Here is a 20,147-nt window from a genome sequence, read left to right as displayed (position 1 = left end):
GGTACTGTGTCTTTGTCGTGGGTTGATATGAGGTAATGTGACAAGGTTTCTTCCTCTGATTCAGTAGGTCAATTGGATTGAGATTGTAGTGTGAACTACCCATTCATAAAGCAGCATTCCTAGCTTTTTAAAACGTGTATTTTAAAACAATGTATACAGTGTTCAAAAATATGCAAATTGTTCTTGTATCACATACTCAGTCTATAGTAGGACCATTCTGCTTAAGCATATATAGATTCATCATACTCCATGTTATTCAAGTCAGCTTTTTATATATCTACAGTCTATAACCTCATTTAGAGTCTCAGAAGGATGAAATGTGTTGATTGAAGAGATTTTAAATTGCCAAGTTCACTGGAAAAGAAATACAGCTTTCAGCCACTGCATCTACATTTTTTAATACATACCCTACTGGCAGGTTTTAAATGAAATCACGATACAAGGTTCATTTCAACGTAGGTATTTACAGAGGAGTAGTTTTATTGAACGGTTATGTTAAACTAACAGATTTACATGTTAGTATAACTTTCATTTTTTGATTATCGTTCAAAAGTTTCAGATTTAAATATCTCTTTTCCTCATTGCTATTACTAGAAACTACTGGGCACATGTGTAGCTCGCCAGCACTATCTAGTGGTAAATGCAGAGCAACTGAATGGTCTTAGGACTAATATTTTAATGGCATTATATCTACAACTACGTAAGATTACCTCTTACCCTCTGTTTTAGGCATTTGCTTACTGTGAAAAGGGATGAATTTGGTAAAGCCTTTATCTTTGGTGGTTTTGCACTCTGGACAGCAGCACAGTGTTAAGTTAAGTATTCAGAGCTCAAGATGATGCTGCATTCAGCTTGGTAGGGATGGATTTTCTAGGTTGAGGATCCCTAGATTATTATCTAGTATATGGTAACATTTTGTGATTAAGTTGGTTTTCAGTTAAAAGAAAAAAAAGAGACTTGCATTTATATAGTGCCATTCATGACCTCATAATGTCCCAAAGTGCTTTACAGCCAATTAAGTACTTTTGCTGTGTCGTCACTGTTGTAATTATTCAGTTGATCAGAGCAGTGCTTACATGTTGACCAATATGGCATTGCAACAAGTGTAATATACATGAAATCAGGTCTTCCGGTTATATTTTGGATAGTTGCATGTGAAAAACCTTGTTCAATTTTGTAGTTGGTAAATATCAGTACCTCAGTCATTGGAAGCAGGATAAGAAATTGTTTTGGCTGGTGTGTCTAACTTTCATCAGGTGCCTTAAGCCAATGTTGAATTAGTACTCATACTGAATTTTTTTTTTTAAAAGTAAAAATGTATTCTTGAGGAAACATAGAACTTGTCTATACATTTCTGTGGGAGACTTTACAAATTCTAAAAGTGTACAGTGTAAACTTAAATTATGCTGGTACAACTCTTGTATAAAAACTCTCAGTTTCCATAATGCTCTGAGTTTATCCATTGACTAGATAAACTCAGAGCATTATGGACCAGACAGAAGAAAAGTCCCTGGTCAGTGATAAATTTGCAAACTCAGATGTAGGTGGGGGAAGGGAGACAGTGATGGGGCTGCTACAGTTGGCTTAAGTGCCCCTGGATTACAGAGAGAAATAATTAGATAGTGTTCCTGATCCTGATTTTATTCTGTGAACACTGCTGGAAGTGCATGTATAGATGTTGGATGAGGATAGAACTCAGTTTGGCTTTGATGCACTCTTTCTTCCTCACTCTTGTCCATCCTCTTCCCCCTCCCCCCCAAATAAAGTGCTTCTGTTCCTTGTTGGGACTTGCATATGAATAATGGTCACTTATGCAAAGTACTTGAAGGTGGGAAAATGTGAAGTCATCCACTTTGGGAGGAAAAATAAAAATGCAAAACATTATTTGAATGGAGAAATACCACAAAATGCTGTGGTACAGAGGGATCTGGGTGTCCTCGTACATGAAACACAAAAAGTCAACATACAGGTGTAGCAGCAGGTAATCCAGAAGGCAAATGGAATATTGGCCTTTATTTCTAGGGGGTTGGAGTATATAAAAGCAGGGAAGTCATGCTACTACTGTGCAGGGTGCTGCGTACAGTTCTGGTGCCCTTATTTAAGGAAGGCTATACTTGCATTGGAGGCAGTTCATAGAAGGTTGGCTAGGTTGATTCCGGGTATGGAAGGGTTGTCTTATGAGGAGGGATTGAACAGGTTGGGTCTATATTCATTGGAGTTTAGAAGAATGAGAGGAGATCTTATTGAAACATACAAGATTCTGAGGGGACACGATAGGGTAGAAGCTGAGAGGATGTTACCCCTCATAGGGGAATCTAAAACCAGGGGGCATAGTCTCAGAATAAGGGGTCGCCATTTTAAGATGGAAATTCTTCTCCCAGAGGGTCGTGAATCTTTGGAATTCTTTACCCCAAAAATACATTCAAGGCTGAGTTAGACAAATTTTTGATCAGCAAGGGAGTCAAAGGATATGAGGAAAAGGCAGGAAAGTGGAATTGAGGTAAAAATCAGATCAGCCATGATCTCGTTAAATGGCGGAGCAGGCTCGAAGGACCAAATGACTTACTCCTGCTCCTATCTCTTATGGTCTTCTGGTGCCTGCTACCAATGGGACTTTAACCCAGGAAGAGGTCAACATCTTGGAAGGGTCACGATGGCATGGTTCAACATCACTTTTGTTGGGGGGTGGGGGAGGCGGTAGGGGTAATGTTTATTTTGTATTTTTCTCTGTTGCAGTTTCACCATTTTTCTAACACTTGTCAAAGTTTGAAGGTAGTTTCCATTAGGACCCAAAATATCCTATGACCCAAATCCTTCACTCTGTGGGTCAGCAGGCTCAGGTTTAACAGTTAACCACTAATTGTGGTACATGGCTCACTGGAATTATGCGAGATGCCTACCATGTTCTTCTGCCTCTTCCAAAAGCTGTCAAATCAGTATGTTTGTCCAAAGATAGAATCTTTTGGCATCAGTAGAAATTTGACAAGATGGATTAGGACTAATCCCGCAGCCAAAAAGTTGTAGTTAACGGATGTGGTTCAGCTTGGAGACATGTTAATAGTGGTGTCCCCTGGGGATCGGGTCTAGGCCCGCTACTCTTCACGATCTTTATTAGTGACCTAGACAGTGGTATTGGGAGTATGGTCAGTAAATTTGCAGATGACACCAAAATCTGTAGCAAAATACTACGGATGTTGGAAATCTGAAATAAAAATAGAAAATGCTGGAAAACTCAGCAAGTCAGGCAGCATTTGTGGAGAAAGAAACGGAGTTAACGTTTCAGGTCGAAGACCTTTCATCAGAATTTCGTAGACGAGTGCAATCAAATCCATAAAGATTTAGATGTGCTGGGGGAATGGGCCACACATTGGCAAATGACGTTTAATTTAGATAAATGTAGCGTCATGCACATTGGTAGGGCCAACACAGAATACTCGTATCGTTTGCAGGGAACAATACTGAAAGAGGTTGAGTGACAAAAAGATCTTGGTGTTATTGTGCACAGATCACTAAAGGTTCATGACCAATGTAGAGAAACTGTAGCTAAAGCTGACAAGGTATTGGATTGTCTTATTGGAACCCTTCAGTATAAATCAAAGGACACCGTTTTGACACCATACAGGCCACTGGTCAGACCGCATCTGGAGCACTGTGCCCAGTTTTGGTCCCCCCACGTGGTGGGTGACATAGCCGCTTTGGAAAAGGTTCAGAGGAGAGCTACAAGAATGATTCCTAGCTTAAAGAACCTCAGCTATTCGGATAGGCTCAAGGACCTTGGTCTATTTACTTTAGAACAGCGTAGACTTTGAGGTGACCTGATAGAGGCCTATAAAATAATTAAAGGGCTATATAACGTCCCTATTGATAGATTATTCCAGTTTAACAGATTGGGGAGGACTAGGAGACATGAGTTTAAACTATGGAGGAGTTGGAATAGACTGGATGTTAAGCGGTTCTTCTTTCCCAAGAGAATTTTGAGCCTTTGGAATACATTGCCGGCTGATGTGGTGGGTGCTGACTCTGCACACCTTCAAGAGGGAGCTGAACCGGTTCCAGACTGGGGCAGAGATCACATTATATAGAAGGTAAGTGTCTTTATAGATAACAAGTGTTATCTATAAAGACACTTACCTTCTATATAATGTGATCTCCCGGACTGGTTTTGATCGTCTGAGGATGTAGGAGAGGAATTTGAGTATTTTTTCCCTTATTGACCCTGGGTTTTTTTCTGTGTTTTGCCTCTCCCGGGAGATTACATGGTTGTGGGGGGTGGGTGTGAGGTCAGGAGAGGGAAGAAGTGTTTAGCCATGATGGTCTGGCCATGATGGTGTGGGGCAGGCTTGATGGGCCAGCTGGTTTTTTCTTGCCCGTCAGTTTCGTATGTTCGTAAATTAATTAGGTGGGTTTATTTACAGGTTCAATAATGCATAGAAGCAATGAGAGACAGCAAGATACAGAATCAGTATATTTAAAACAGTAAAAAATAGAATCAGTACACAAGGGGTTAAGATTCTCTTTTTTTTATTATGTACTTCTTACAAAATCACCAGGATTTTGAATGAAGTAGGTTTGTCTCTCGGTATACATCGCGGATATGATGTGTGTACATGACATCCATTCCAGTTCAACTAAGGAGTTCGGATTTTCTACAAGAACTGAAGTTGAGCAAAGAGAGCTGTCATTTAGACCATGGGACATCTTTGTTACAGCCAGTTTCTTGACATAAACAGAGTTTTGCATCTCACACCTTGTCGGTTGAGGCGATGATATTTGAATCCTTGCTGCTTCCTCCATACGTTTCCTTTAATGGTTTATTCCATTGCCTGTCAATCTGCGTATGTTAACATTTCAAATAAGTTGCTGCAGCCATACAGTAACATTTAGATTCAATTATAAAAGAGAGCGACGGAGAGAGAGAGGGAAGAGGTGGACAAAGGCATTGAAACAAACAAAACCCATTTAGGACAGAAGTTTCTCATTAAATAAGCTGACAAGATTTGATTGCATGCATACAGTTATGTATATTGATCATGTCTGCCACAAAACAATGGGATCCTCCCAGAGATGTAGCTAGTTAAAGCCAATTTTTACATAAAAGCAAAATACAGAAATATCGCTATTAGCACACTTCCTTTCTGTGACAGGTGATCAATTCTGATCTTTTCCAATGGCATTCCATGTAACCGGCTACTTGGAAGTTTGTGAGTAGTTGAGGATTACTTGTCCTTGCCATTGGGTTTGACGCTTTCCTCTCGTGCATGGTTGGAGAATGGTCCACAGCTTAGAGATAAGAATTGATTGTACATAAACAAATGAAAGAAATTATTTTTCTGGTCAGAAACTAATGTGGAGGACCAAGACCTGCAGTGTAGGACACCACCAGAGTTGGAGAGCAAAAAGAGAAAACCAGGTGAAACAGAAAGTAATGATTTGATAAAGCCTGAAGATTGTAGGAAGAAGACTGAAGGAGCTAAGAAGTTCCACAGTTTTGAGGTTCAATGGATAAAATGAGTTGGAGTAAGAAACTCTGCTGTAGTCTTCAGTTGGACGTATGGAAGATAATTATTGTACGGAGTGTTGTGTTTGAAGCTTAGGAAGAACAAAAGGGGAAGTTTAGAGGAGTGTTGGTGTCAAGTGCTAGACTTGCTGCTGTGCAAAGATCCCCGTCTGATATTAGCAGAGCTTGTCCCCTTCACTTCAGTCTGATTGATCTTTTTGGGCTCGACCAAGGAACCTTTCAATGAGAATTTCTTTCTGCTCTCTAATTGTTCTGACTGTTCTAAAATTATATTAAGGTGCTTTTAGATATGCAGAAATCACTCCCAGGGTGATGGGACACATGAAGTTCCCATGAAGACTCAAGTCAGATAAATGCAGAGCCTGGCATGAGATTTATCAGATTAGGCAAGCTCCTCCTTGAGGGCCAGATAATGACTCTCTACCAGCTCGCTGACAAATTTCACCTTGCCCAACATGACACATATCACTATCTTCAGATGAAACAGTACCTCCACTACTCTGCAATACTTTGGAAACTTCAGTGTGCGCCAACATTCTTGGAACTTTTCCTCCATTCCCCAACAGCGTCTCATAGATGCTTCACCACCCTGTGCGCCATTCTTGCCTTCTGGACCAAATACGGAACAGAAAGCCTGGAGATTGCCTGGGACATGACTAGGCCGATTGTTAAGGGTGGAGGAATGACGGAGGTATGGAGTTAGACTTTAAAACACCACCATCTGCACCAAAATGCAGGAAGGCCTGTTCAAAATCATACATTGCACTTACTGCACCACGCACGTGCTCCACGATTTCTGCCCATTCACTGTGGGGTCCGATCTTGGGGACACGGATTATCTCCTGAGTGCCACAACCCACCCACTGGCCATGCACGTACCAACGCAACTAGCATGATCACCACTATTTAGGACCCCTCCCCAACCCTAACTAACAACTGATGAGGGCCTGCAGCCTGAAGGGCACCCACCTCCACATATTCTGGACAGGACTTCAGGAGATCAGCAGGAATATGACTGGTTGAACGATCCCACACAACCCACCTCAGTCATTGCTTGGCCCGCACACTGGAGAGAAAGGGCCCCCCCTACAACAAGCAGGCTGCCAATTGATACGAGTGATTTTTGACCTCTCCCCTGGAGTTGAGAAACACCAGGCACTCTGGGGCCCATTCCCGGGGACACAGATTACCTCCCGAGTGCCGCAACCCAACCACTGGCCACGTGCGTACCAACGCAACTAGCATGTTCACCACTTATAAGGACCCCTCCCCAACCCTAACTAAACCCAGAATCCAGGATCAAACAAGCTGTTTAGCCCCTCAACACTCATTACTTCCAGTGCAAGCAGTCTGATGTGGTGATAGATTCCTCTGTGTCATCAACCAAAATTTGACACCGAGCCACATAAGGAGATATTAAGACAGGTGACAAAGCTTGGTCAAAGAGGTAGGTTTTTAAGGAGCGTCTTAAAGGGAGAGAGAGGCAAAGAGGTTTAGGGAGAGAATTCCAGAGCTTAGGACCTAGGCAGCTGAAGGCATGGCCGCCAACGGTGGAGCAATGAAAATTGGGATGTGCAAGAGGCCAGAAATGGAGGAGCGCAGAGATCTTGAGGGTTGTAGGGCTGGAGGAGGTTACAGAGCTAGGGAGGGGTGAGGCTATGGAGGGATTTGAAAACCAAGATGAGAATTTTAAAGTCAAAGCACTGCTGGACCGGGAGCTAATGTAGGTCACTGAGCACAGGGGTGCTGGATGAGCGGGACTTGGTGTGGTTCATAAAATGGGAACTGCTTCATAAAATGTAAAAGTAAATTCTTGAATGCAATAAAAAAGTGGGAAAGATTTCTCTGAAAAGGTGCTGTTAATCAATGTTTTTCTTTTGTAAGTTTGAAATTGTATTAACTTTAATTTTGCTGTTACTGAGAATGTTTTATGCTCACAGTTGCTCTTAGTTGTATTATTTAGAACCAATATATTTGTTATGTAAATAGGCAACTTAATTGAACAAATGCTCAAATGTTGACAAAACCACATTAATCCACAAGAGATTGTCTTTTTTAAAAATAAAATCATGCTGACTGATGCAGTTCCTGCCAGTAATACAAGAATAACATTGGCATTCAAAGTAATACAGATTTCAATTCAAATGTTTTATCTTTCTACCTTTTGGCAAAGTTTTAGCTTTTAATAAATTATGTAGTATTTATGTTGCATTGATCAGTTTTCATTACAGCTAAAGTGACCTACAAATTGGATTATTTTTCCCTGTGTGAAATTTGAAGTGCTGTTAGTTCACATTTCAACTGGACTAGCATGTAAGCATTTAAAATGATATAATCAGTAGATTTTATGAAAGAATTAGTGTAATTTGGTCACTACTTTTCTAGCTAGTATTGCTAGTTAATGTGCTTGGTACCTGGATCAGCTTGAAATGGAACAGTTGCAGATGCTGGTATAAATGAGGCTGTAGACTCCCGATACTCCAGAGCCCTTCCTGTTTCTCTTTTACAGCTTTGACTATTTCTCTGTTTTTAAACAGAATATTTCCTTTTTCTATGCTGTACAGTTCCTTTTTCTACATAAAATACTTAGAAATGTTGTCTCAGTATGTGTTATACTGTCGTCATGAAAATAACTATGAATATTTTTTAGTTGGTAATGGTTGTTCTACTTGCAAGTAATTTATACTATATAGAGTATCTTTGCAAGCCTTAAGAGTTTTAAGGCCAAAATCTAGATTCTTAGGAGTCCCTGTGAGAAATGTTCGAGTTTATTATTGCCAAGCTGACTTTTTTTCTGAAACAAATTTGTCCAGTGCATCTTCATAGCACTGTACTTGTGTTTGAACGTCTCTATTATGAGCAGTTAAAATTTTCGAATCTGAACTCCAAGTTATCTGAAGCTCTGCTGCCTGACTTGTTTTCACAGAAACCTTTGTAGGCAAGTTGGGAATAGTGCGAATATCAGAAACAATGGCTGCAGTCATCAATTGGCTGTTAAGATATAATAGGCAGGGAGAGTAGATCCACACAATGTATTTACATTATTCAACCAGATACCATGGGCATGATTTTTACCTGGACCCGGGAAGAGAGCGGGTGAGTAGATTTTTGTGTGGGAAACTTGGAAGTGAAGTGAGTGCGTCGAAATCTGTGATCGCAACCCAATTGAAGGCAATAAATTTTACTTCCAGGTTTCACGCCTGATTGACAGGCTGGCTGCCTGTCGGGTGGGAAATCAGCCTGCGATTGCGGGGGCGAGGCGATGGGAAGTCGGCGATCGCGGGGGGCTGGGGGGGTGTGGGAAGTCGGCGGGGGCGGGGAGGTGGGAAGTTGGCGATCGCGAGGGCGGGGGGAGGTGGGAAGCCAGCGATCGCGGGGGTGGGGAGATGGGAAGTCTGCGGGGGGGCGGAAAGTCGGCGATCCCAGGCGCGGGGGTGGCAAGTTGGTGATCGCGAGGGCGGGGGGAGGTGGGAAGTCGGCTGTCTGGTTGTGGGGGGAGTTGGGAACTTGCTTATTTGCGGGAGTAGTGGTGCCGGCTGTTCGTGGGGGACTGATGGTGGCAGATAAGCTTGTTGGGCCTGGTGGAAACATTTCTGCTGCTCCTGGTTGGGAAGCTGTGCAATAAAGGCGCTTACCTGAATTAACTGGTCCTCTCACCACCACCTCACCTGGTGAGATTCATGTGCCCTGGGAAAGCTGTTCTGGAGGTGTTAATTTTAAAGCTAATTCTCAATCAGTTTTTAAAAAAAAAAATATTCTTAATGATGTTAAGCATCATGCCCTCAGATAATGAAGCAGTCCGTGCCTGCATGCAGCAAGACCTGGACAACATCCAGGCTTGGGCTGATAAGTGGCAAGTAACATTCACGCCAGACAATGACCATCTTCAACAAGAGAGAGTCCAACCATCTCCCCTTGACATTCAATGGCATTACCATCGCCGAATCCCCCACCATCAGCACCCTTGGGGTCACCATTGACCAGAAACTTAACTGGACCAGCCACATAAATACTGTGGCTACTAGAGCAGGTCGGAGGCTGGGTATTCTGCGGCGAATGACTCACTTCCTGACTCCCCAAAGCCTTTCCAATATCTACAAGGCACAAGTCAGGACTGTGATGAAATATTCTCCACTTGCCTGGATGAGTGCAGCTCGAACTACACTCAAGAAGCTCGACACCATCCAGGACAAAGCAACCCGCTTGATTGGCACCCCATCCACCACCCTAAACATTCACTCCCTTCACCACCGGTGCACCGTGGCTGCAGTGTGTACCATCTACAGGATGCACTGCAGCAACTCGCCAAAGCATCTTCGTCAGCAACTCCCAAACCCACGACCTCTACCACCTAGAAGGACAAGGGCAGCAGGCACGTGGGAACAACACCACCTGCACATTCCCCTGCACGTCACACACCATCTCGACTTGGAAATATATCGCCGTTCCTTCATTGTCGCTAGGTCAAAATCCTGGAACTCCCTACCTAACAGCACTGTGGGAGAACCTTCACCACCCGGACTGCAGCAGTTCAAGAAGGCAGCTCACCACCACCTTCTCGAGGGTAATTAGGGATGGGCAATAAATGCTGGCCTTGCCAGTGACGCCCACATCCCATGAATGAATTTTTAAAAAATATGCTAAATACTTGCCCGCCGGCACTAAACCCAGAAATGGGCACGTTGGAGCTAGGTTGCGATTTTAAAAATCTGCAATCTTGAATTCCCACCTGCCCCAACCCACCCGATCGTGGGGGTTAAAATCCCCCCACAATGAGTCTTTATTTCTTGGTGATTTGACCGTGTTATTTTTAATCTTTTTACCTGTACATATTCTAGGATACTAAAGCCATAAATATCCATTCATAAACCATGATAAAGGACTAGTTTAAGAATTCTTCGGTTAGCGAATACATGATTTTTAAACTAAAATTTAGGGTCTCTTTTGGCTGCTGAGTTCTCAGTTTATTCTGCTGGTAAAAAGCTAAATAATCTAGTTGCTTTTGGAACTGGCCTGGAACTATTCCAGTTCTAAAGTGTAGTTGTCTCTATACTTTGGGACTGCCCAATGTCAACAGCAGCGGCTTGTATTTATATAGCGTCCTTGACATAGAAAAATATCCCAAGGCACTTCACAGAATGCAATGAAAAATGGAGGCCTAACAAATGCCATTTAAGGATAAGCACTGCCACTCATCGGGGGGGGGGGGGTGCGGGTGGAAGGGTGGGCAGGTGGCAGGTAAAATTCAGCTTGGGTGGGAGGGCGCTAAAGGGATGGTAGTGGATCAGCTGCCCGTTATACACCCAACTGGATTAAAGTCAATGGGAAGGCTGGGTATTCTGTGGCGAGTGACTCATCTCCTCACTCCTTAAAGCCTTTCCACCATCTACAAGGCACAAGTCAGAAGTGTGATGGAATGCTCTCCACTTGCCTGGATGAGTGCAGCTCCAACAACACTCAAGAAGCACAACACCAACAAAGCAGCCTGCTTGATTGGGACCCCATCCACCACCTTAAACATTCACTCCCTCCACCACCAGTGCACCATGGCTGCAGTGTGTACCATCTACAAGATGCACTGCAGCAACTTGCCAAGGCTGCTTCAACAGCACCTCCCAAACCCACGACCTGGGAGTGAGCTATCGACCTCCAAACAGTCAGAGAGAGTTGGAAGAGCAAATATGTAGGCAAATTTCTGACAAGTGCAAAAACAGTAGGGCAGTAATAGTAGGGGATTTCAACTACCCTAATATTAACTGGGACACAAACAGTGTGAAGGGGATAGAGGGCGCAAAATTCTTAAATTGCATTCAGGAGAACTTTTTTAGCCGGTATGTAGCAAGCCCAACAAGAGAGGGGGCAATTCTGGATTTAGTTTTAGGAAATGAGGCTGGGCAGGTGGAAGGAGTATCAGTGGGAGAGCATTTTGGTGGCAGTGATCATAATTCAGTTTTAGCATGGTTATGGAAAAGGACAAAGATAGAACATGAGTTAAAATTCTCAATTGGGGAAAGGCCAATTTTACTAAGCTAAGGAGTGATTTTGCAAAAGTGGACTGGAAACAGCTAGTTGAAGGTAAATCAATGTCAGAGCAGTGGTAGGCATTCAAGGGGAAGATTCAAGAGGTTCAGAGTAAACATGTTCCCACAAAGAAAAAGGGTGGGACTGCCAAATCTAGAGCCCCCTGGATGTTAAGGAGCATACAGGGTAAGATAAGGCAGAAAAGGAAAGCTTATGTCAGATACCAAGAACTCAATACTACAGAAAGCCTAGAGGGGTATAGAAAGTGCAGAGGTGAAATTAAAAAGGAAATTAGGAAAGCAAAGAGAGGGCATGAAAAAATATTGGCAAGTAAAATCCAGGGAAACCCAAAGATGTTTTATAACTACATTTAAAGCAAGAGGATAACTAAGGAAAGAGTAGGGCCTATTAAAGACCAAAAAGGTAACCTATGTGTGGAGGCGGAAGATGTTGGTATGGTTCTTAATGAATACTTTGCGTCTATCTTCACAAAAGAGAGGGATGATGCTGACATTGTAGTTAAGGAGGAGGAGTGTGAAATATTGGATGGGATAAACATAGTGAGAGAGGAAGTATTAAGGGGATTATTATCTTTGAAAGTAGATAAATCACCAGGGCCGGATGAAATGTATCTCAGGCAGTTAAAAGAAGCAAGGGAGGAAATAGCGGAGGCTCTGACCATAATTTTCCAATACTCGCTGGACACAGGCATGGTGCCGGAGGATTGGAGGACTGCTAATGTTGTACCATTGTTTAAAAAGGGAGCGAGGGATAGACCTAGTAATTACAGGCCAGTCAGTCTCACCTTGGTGGTGGGCAAATTATTGGAATCAATTCTGAGGGACAGGGTAAACAGTCACTTAGAAAGGCATGGAGTAATCGAGGACAGTCAGCATGGATTTGTCAAGGGACGGTCGTGTCTGACTAACTTGATTGAATTTTTTGAGGATGTAACAAGGAGGGTTGATGAGGGTAGTGCATTTAATCTAGGCTACATGGGTTTTAGCAAGGCTTTTGACAAGGTCCCACATGGCAGACTGGTGAAAAAATTACAAGCCCATGGGATCCAAGGGAGACTGGCAAGTTGGATCCAAAATTGGCTCAGTGGCAGGAAGCAAAAGGTAATGGTCGACGGGTGTTTTTGTGACTGGAAGGCTGTTTCCAGTGGGATTCCACAGGGCTCAGTACTTGCTTTTTGTGATATATATTCATGATTTGGACTTAATCATGCCCCCTACACTTAAGTTTGCAGATGATACAAAAATAGCCCTATGGTTGATCGTGAGGAGGAAAGCTGTAGACTGCAGGAAAATATCAATGGACTGGTCAGGTGGGCAGATAAGTGGCAAATGGAATTCAATCTGGAGAAGTGTGAGGTAATGCATTTGGGGAGGGCAAACAAGGCAAGGGAGTACGTAATAAATGGGAGGATACTGAAAGGTGTAGAGGAAGTGGGGACATTGGAGTGCATGTCCATAGATCCCTGAAGGTAGCAGGACAGGTAGATAAGGTGGTTAAGAAGGCATATGGAATACTTTCCTTTATTAGCCGAGGCATAGAGCAGGGAAGTTATGCTGGAACTGTATAAAACACTGGTTAGGCTACAGCTTGAGTACTGTGTGCAGTTCTGGTCACCACATTATAGGAAGGATGTGATTGCATCAGAGAGGGTCCAGAGGAGATTTGTGAGGATGTTGCCAGGACTGGAGAATTTTAGCCAAGAGGAAAGATTAGATAGGCTGGGGTTGTTCTCTTTGGATCAGAGGAGGCTGAGGGGTGATTTAATTGAGGTGTACAAAATTGAGGGGCCTAGATAGAGTGGATAGGAAGGAACTATTTCCCTTGGGAGAGAGGTCAATAACCAGGGGGCATAGATTTAAAGTGATTGGTTGAAGGATTAGAGGGGTGCTGAGGAAAAATTTTTCACCCAGTGTGTCTGGAACTCACCGCCTGAAAGGGTGGTAGAGGCAGAAACCCTTAACTCATTTAAAAAGTATTTGGATGTGCACCTGAAGTGCCATGACCTACAAGGCTACGGACCAGGTGCTGGAAAGTGGGATTAAGCTGGGTGGCTCATTCTCGGCCGGTGCGGACACGATGGACCGAATGGCCTCCTTCTGTGCCGTAAATTTTCTAAGACCTCTACCACATGGAAGGACAAGGGCAGCAGGCACATGGGAACACCACCACCTGCACGTTCCCCTGCAAGTCACACACCATCCTGTCTTGGAAATATATCGCCATTCCATCATTGTCACTGGGTCAAAATCTTGGAACTCCCTACCTAACAGCACTGTGGGAGGACCTTCACCACACGCACTGCAGCTGTTCAAGGTGGCGGCTCACCACCACCTTCTCAAGGGCAATTAGGGATGGGCAATAAATGCTGGCCTTGCCAGTGACTGCCACGTCCTATGAACGAATAAAAAAAAATCAGGCAGGCCGTATAATGGGTGGCTGATCCACTACCACCCATTTTGCGCTCCCACTGAATTTGAATTTAGCAGTTGAATAAGTTGCAGTGCTTATCCTTACATGGTACTCATTAATGACTGACAGCATACGGGAAATAGAAGGGTCAACCCTGAGAATGAGTGAGTAAGAAATTGGCTGGGGGCAGTACTGAGTGAGGTGCCCCAGTGTTAGGAAGATTACTGGATACTCAATGCAAATGGGCAAATTTGCAGATGATACCAAACTAGTAGGGACAGCTCGGAAATTGCAGAATGCGTTGCTAATATATGTAAGTGGGCAGAGCAGTGGCAGAAGAAATTTAAGGTAGACAAATGTGAGGTATTGCACATAGGAAGAAAAATAAATAATACTCATAATCTCTGAATGGTGTTGAAATAGCTAAGGATGAAGTCAAAAGAGAGTTGGTAGTCTCTGTAGGCTCGATGCAGAACAGCAATCAGAAAAGCCAATAGAATGCCGAACTGTATTTCCAAACTGTGTAGTGCAATGATTTCTGAGTTACTCAAGTATTGTGTCCAATTCTGACACCGAGACACAAGGGAGATATTCAGAAGCTGGAGACCGTGCAGAAAAGAGACACAAAGTTGATTCCCATTGTTGGGAGTCTTGAGATATGAGAAAAGACTGAAATAGAAAAGGTTAATATTGCTTTAAATTAAATTGTGCGGATAGGACATGGATTCAAATTAGTGAAAAATTAATTTGGGATTGATGTCAGGAAATTCTTTACATGGTCAACACATGGAATAGATTTCCACAGAGAGTAGTAGAGGCAAAAACCCTGCAATCTTTTAAGAAGCATTTGGATTCTGAAATGGATGGATGACCTAAGATGGGCTGAATGGTCTTCCTTATCTATAACTATCTTGTGATATAGTAGGGCACCAAGTGTGTCTTGTGCCGAGAAAGCACGAAGGAGTATTTACTGTCATGGAGGAATCTGTAAACTGTTCATATGTTTCATCTGATGGGAGATATATGAACTAAAAGCTAGTGACAGGCCCACGGCAGCTTTGAACCTTGTTGGCCCAATGATTGAACTTTGTGCTGCGATATGTTTCTAGAACAAGTAGATACCTTTTAAGCAGGATTTTTTGCCCTTCTGAATCTGAAATAATTCCATGTGAGCCTGTATTGAAAATGTATACATGAATAAATATTGCTTTAGTTTGACCAAAAACAATCCATCAGTTCTATAAACGAGTGCTTTGTAAAAAGATGTGTTTATTTGCATACATTCTTCATTAATTTTATTATTCAAACTTGCATTATATCCCCTTTCCAGCAAACAGTAAACATTATGGGGGTAAAATTGGGCCACGTAGTGCCTGAAAAACAGGTCCATGTGGCCTCCTAAGGCCCCAAAATGGCGGGCAGGATGCGTGCGCACACTTCCGATTAGAAGTGCGCCACCCGCCATATTGGGAAAGGACAAACGAGGCATCTGTTACCCCTGCCTGAAGCAGGAGTTATGCAAATAAGGGACCTAAAGCCAGCTTCAGGTCCCTGCAGCAACATTGGTTTCTCTCGAGGCAACCAGCACGCTCGACCCCCGAGGCCCACGATCTCCTTCCCAGAACCCTGACTGCACTGCTGAGACCCCCGATCTATTTACCTGTGAGCTGCTGTGCCCCAAACTTGGAGGACTTACCTGCTGCTCCTACTGCAATGCCAACTTCATGATGATGAAGTCCCAGGCCCAATATCCGGGGCTCCTCGGCCCTCACCATTTGTGCGGGGGGAATGACACTCTGCGGGGGCTCCCAAAGTGGGCGCTCCCGAATTTAACACTGTATTTCTTTCTGACCTTTCTACTATTCACCAACTGTGGCTATGAGGTGGGTCACTTCCTAAGCCTCCACCAATGTTGCTCTGCACCGGCTGTTAGGAGGTGCACCCAGAGAGGAGACTTTGTTCTTTCTCTTCCGCACCCTCTGCTGGGGAAGTGGCTGGCCTTGGCTCAATATTTTGCCCCAGGAACATTGCTAAGGTTGGGGACTCTGAAATGTGGATGATTCAACCAGTGTTCCACCAATGCCATTGCACCCTTCGTTGCAGTATATCCTGTGATGCCACTTATTCATTCAAATTGTTATTCTGGGGTTGAAATTCCGATGAGTTGAATAAATTGTGGCTTCCCTAAAATAAAGTCATGAACCAATCCTCCAAAGGCAGATTCTTGATTGGCTACAATAACTTTCCTCTGTTTCTGTTATAGCTAAAAGAGTGTGCAATATTTACTCTGGCTACTCATACAGCATCAATATTCAGTATTGGGTTATACTGTCTACCTCCTACCTCAATTGGCACAGTTGGAGGATATAGATATTTTCGATAGGCTTGTGTGACAAAAATTTTGAACATGGAGTGGCATTGTCAGTTCAGATATCTGTAATTGAAAGATAAATTCCCTTCTTTAATAAAGGCATGTTGCAGGTTTAGCCACAGTTTTCTTTTTTTAAAGCACTGCATATGCTAAAATAGAAGTGCCGCATTTTCTATTGGGTTTTTCTTGCTTCCTCTTCTGAAACTCGAAGCTTCCTTTTTTTTTGTGAGACAGGCTTATAGTGAGGTCACTTTTACAGAAATGAGGAAGTTGAGGAGAGCTGCAAAGCAACATCCCGCCCACACTATAGTAACAGAAAGTGTTAGCAGAGTCGGGTCTTTGTGATCTGTGTCAAAAGAATAACTGATATCATTTAAAAGTTTTTGTCAGTGCTGAATTTCTTCTGCCGATTTCAGAAGGTCAGTAATAAATAATATGAAACTTTGACAGATTAATGTAGGTTGAGAATTGTAATTTCGCTATTGTCCACATTAAATTTCTTTAAAATCATTTAGCCGGTACTGGTTGCTCTGCGTTTGAAGGTTTCTTTATCTTTCTCTTTCTCTTTAAGGTTGCTTTATCAATATTCCACTGTAACTCTTTGTGGACAATTAATGGCATTTCTGCACAAAAATATCAAATAGAAAAGATAGAATCATAGAAGTTTATAACATGGAAACAGGCCCTTCGGCCCAACATGTCCATGTCGCCCAGTTTATACCATTAAGCTAGTCCCAATTGCCTGCACTTGGCCCATATCCCTCTATACCCATCTTACCCATGTAACTGTCCAAATGCTTTTTAAAAGACAAAATTGTACCCGCCTCTACTACTGCCTCTGGCAGCTCGTTCCAGATACTCACCACCCTTTGAGTGAAAAAATTGCCCCTCTGGACCCTTTTGTATCTCTCCCCTCTCACCTTAAATCTATGCCCCCTCGTTATAGACTCCCCTACCTTTGGGAAAAGATTTTGACTATCTACCTTATTTATGCCCCTCATTATTTTATAGACTTCTATAAGATCACCCCTTAACCTCCTACTCTCCAGGGAAAAAAGTCCCAGTCTATCTAACCTCTCCCTATAAGTCAAACCATCAAGTCCCGGTAGCATCCTAGTAAATCTTTTTTGCACTCTTTCTAGTTTAATAATATCCTTTCTATAATAGGGTGACCAGAACTGTACTCAGTATTCCAAGTGTGGCCTTGCTAATGTCTTGTACAACTTCAACAAGACATCCCAACTCCTGTATTCAATGTTCTGACCAATGAAACCAAGCATGCTGAATGCCTTCTTCACCACCCTATCCACCTGTGACTCCACTTTCAAGGAGCTATGAACCTGTACTCCTAGATCTCTTTGTTCTATAACTCTCCCCAACGCCCTACCATTAACGGAGTAGGTCCTGGCCCGATTCGATCTACCAAAATGCATCACCTCACATTTATCTAAATTAAACTCCATCTGCCATTCATCGGCCCACTGGCCCAATTTATCAAGATCCCGTTGCAATCCTAGATAACCTTCTTCACTGTCCACAATGCCACCAATCTTGGTGTCATCTGCAAACTTACTAACCATGCCTCCTAAATTCTCATCCAAATCATTAATATAAATAACAAATAACAGCGGACCCAGCACCGATCCCTGAGGCACACTGCTGGTCACAGGCCTCCAGTTTGAAAAACAACCCTCAAATGATCAGATGATCAAATGTTGTGAATCAAACATGATCTGTTGTGATTCAGATTGCTTTAAGACTCCACTGTTTTTTAATTGCATACTGTTTATTGTATGCATCACTAAAAGTAGACATTTGCTGCTATCTTACCTGTGTTACCAGATGTCTCTGAATAAACAAGTTCTCTCAATGTTGTAATATTTAGTCAAATTCTCAGCAAACTTTGTAATCTAAATGACTTCCTCTTAGTGGGCTCTGGGTTGCTTTTAGAAAATGACAGGATGAGAACTTTCTTTCTCTGTAAACAATTATGTGAAAAATATAATTGGAAATTGGAGACATAATTGAAAGTCTGAGCATACATGACTCATAGTAAAATATCACTTACAGAAATGTGTACGGAATATAGGTAAATGCACGTGTTATGTATTACAATGAAATTCATAAAATATGTTTTTGTTCAAGACTGAACGTTAGTCCTTCTACTTACTGATCTAACAGTGCGATTTTGTTACGTTTACTTTGAAGCTGGCACCATTTTCGGTGCAGCGATTTGTGGAGTCATACTGCATGCTAACAATATTTTTCAATCTGGAAAAATGAAAGTTTCTATATGTGTACTTGAACGTATGCGCAATGCTCTGCTCCCTTGCCTCAACTGAATTTGATAACTTTTTTTAAGTCAGAATAGTTAACTGTCCCATCAGAAAAGTTTCAAAAGTCAGTTTCGAGAAGGCTTCTCAATGGTTGAACAAGTTTACGCAGTGAGTAGCTGAGCAGTTTAGATCAGGAAGGTCCCAAGTTTGATCTGTGTTTGGTATCTCAGCTGGGTTGTGAAATGGTGGAAAATTGTACAGGGCACCTGCTGCTGATTACTGTCCAGTTGGAAGTGTGTGTATGTAGATGTCTGATGAGGGCAAGATTGGGCTTACATGCGATAACATCAGATCCCTCCAAGTGAAATGGTGTGCAGAAAGTCAGCTCTCCATGTTTTCAACAATAATTTGCATTTAAGAAGCACGTTTAACATAAAAAAATGTATTCCAGCCTTCTATAGGGGTGTAATTAAAAAAACATGGATGCCGAGCCAAAGAAGGGATTATTAGAGGTTGCAAAATCTTGGTGAAAGAGGTGGATTTTAAGCAGAGTCTTAAAGGAGATGGAGGGTTTTAGGGAGGCTGTCAATGGGGAGGGGAGAGCACAAGCCCACAATCAGAGCAACTGAGTTCGGGGGATGGGAGGACTAGTAGGGCTGAAAGAGGCTACAGAAATAGGAAAGGGCAAGGTGATGAAGGGATTTGAACACGAGGATAAGAATTTTAAACTTGAGGCATTGAGAGACCAGGAACCAATGCAGACCAGCGAGGATGCAGATGATGGTAGGGGCGGGGGGGTGGTGCAGGTGCGGTAGAACTTGGTGCTGGATAAGCTAGTGGGCCATAGAGGTTTGGGGTGGGTGGAGTCTGGGAGGCCAACGAGGAGAGTTGGAATAGTCAAGTCTGGAGGTGACAAGGGCATGGATGTGGGTTTTAGCAGCAGATGGGCTGAGGCAGGGGCAGAGTCAGGTGATGTTTTGGAGGTGGATGTAGGCGGTCTTTGTGCTGTAGCAGGAGCGGAAACCTGATTGGAGAGATTCAAATAGGGAGTTGCGAGAAAGATGGGTACGTATTTTGGAGGTGACAAAATGTTCAAGGACTTTAAAAAGGAAGGTTGGAGATGGGATGGTAGTTTGCAAAGACAAAGGGGTCAAGGATGAGAAGTTGCTAAGGGCAGATAACTTGGTGAGCAACCTGGGGTATGGTTTGGGGCAATTTTAGAGAGATGAGAGGAAAGAAGGGTAGGTGCTCAAAAGAGAAGGTGCCAAGGGGGTAAGGGGAGAGACTAATGTGACTTGTTGATGAGCACACCAGTACCATGGCAGTTTGGACAGGGTGGGTGGTGGAAAGTATAGCCAGGTGAAGAGGCTTTGGTAAGGGGCAAGTTTCAGTATCTATGCAATCACCTACAATAAGGTCATAGATGACAAGGACCTTATTTGCGAGGGAACTGACATTCTGGAGGGAGATGTGGTGAGGGACAGTGATTGATCCATTGGTGGAGTCCAAGGGGGTAATGGATGGGGTGAGT

The 20,147-nt window shown here is 43.0% G+C and overlaps 1 protein-coding gene across 15 annotated transcripts in view; it reads left to right on the top strand.

Annotated features, from left to right (window-relative positions):
• fam49bb (family with sequence similarity 49 member Bb) overlaps positions 1–20,147 on the top strand; it is a 165,629-nt gene that overhangs the window by 36,007 nt on the left and 109,475 nt on the right. For 3 of the 15 annotated variants that reach the window (XM_067982004.1, XM_067981997.1, XM_067981991.1), the window contains exon 1: positions 16,680–16,759. The exons of 11 other annotated variants lie outside the window; for them this stretch is intronic. The gene's annotated coding sequence lies outside the window, so the exon portion shown is untranslated. Of the gene's footprint in view, positions 1–16,671; positions 16,760–20,147 lie in introns of those variants that run through there. One more of the 15 variants, XM_067982007.1, reaches the window with a different exon arrangement.

This window comes from Heptranchias perlo, chromosome 3, assembly GCF_035084215.1.
Source record: "Heptranchias perlo isolate sHepPer1 chromosome 3, sHepPer1.hap1, whole genome shotgun sequence".
NCBI classification, from domain to species: Eukaryota; Metazoa; Chordata; class Chondrichthyes; order Hexanchiformes; family Hexanchidae; genus Heptranchias; species Heptranchias perlo.
The sequence above is the reverse complement of the archived record's forward strand: the minus strand, read 5'-3'. Positions and strand labels throughout refer to the sequence as shown.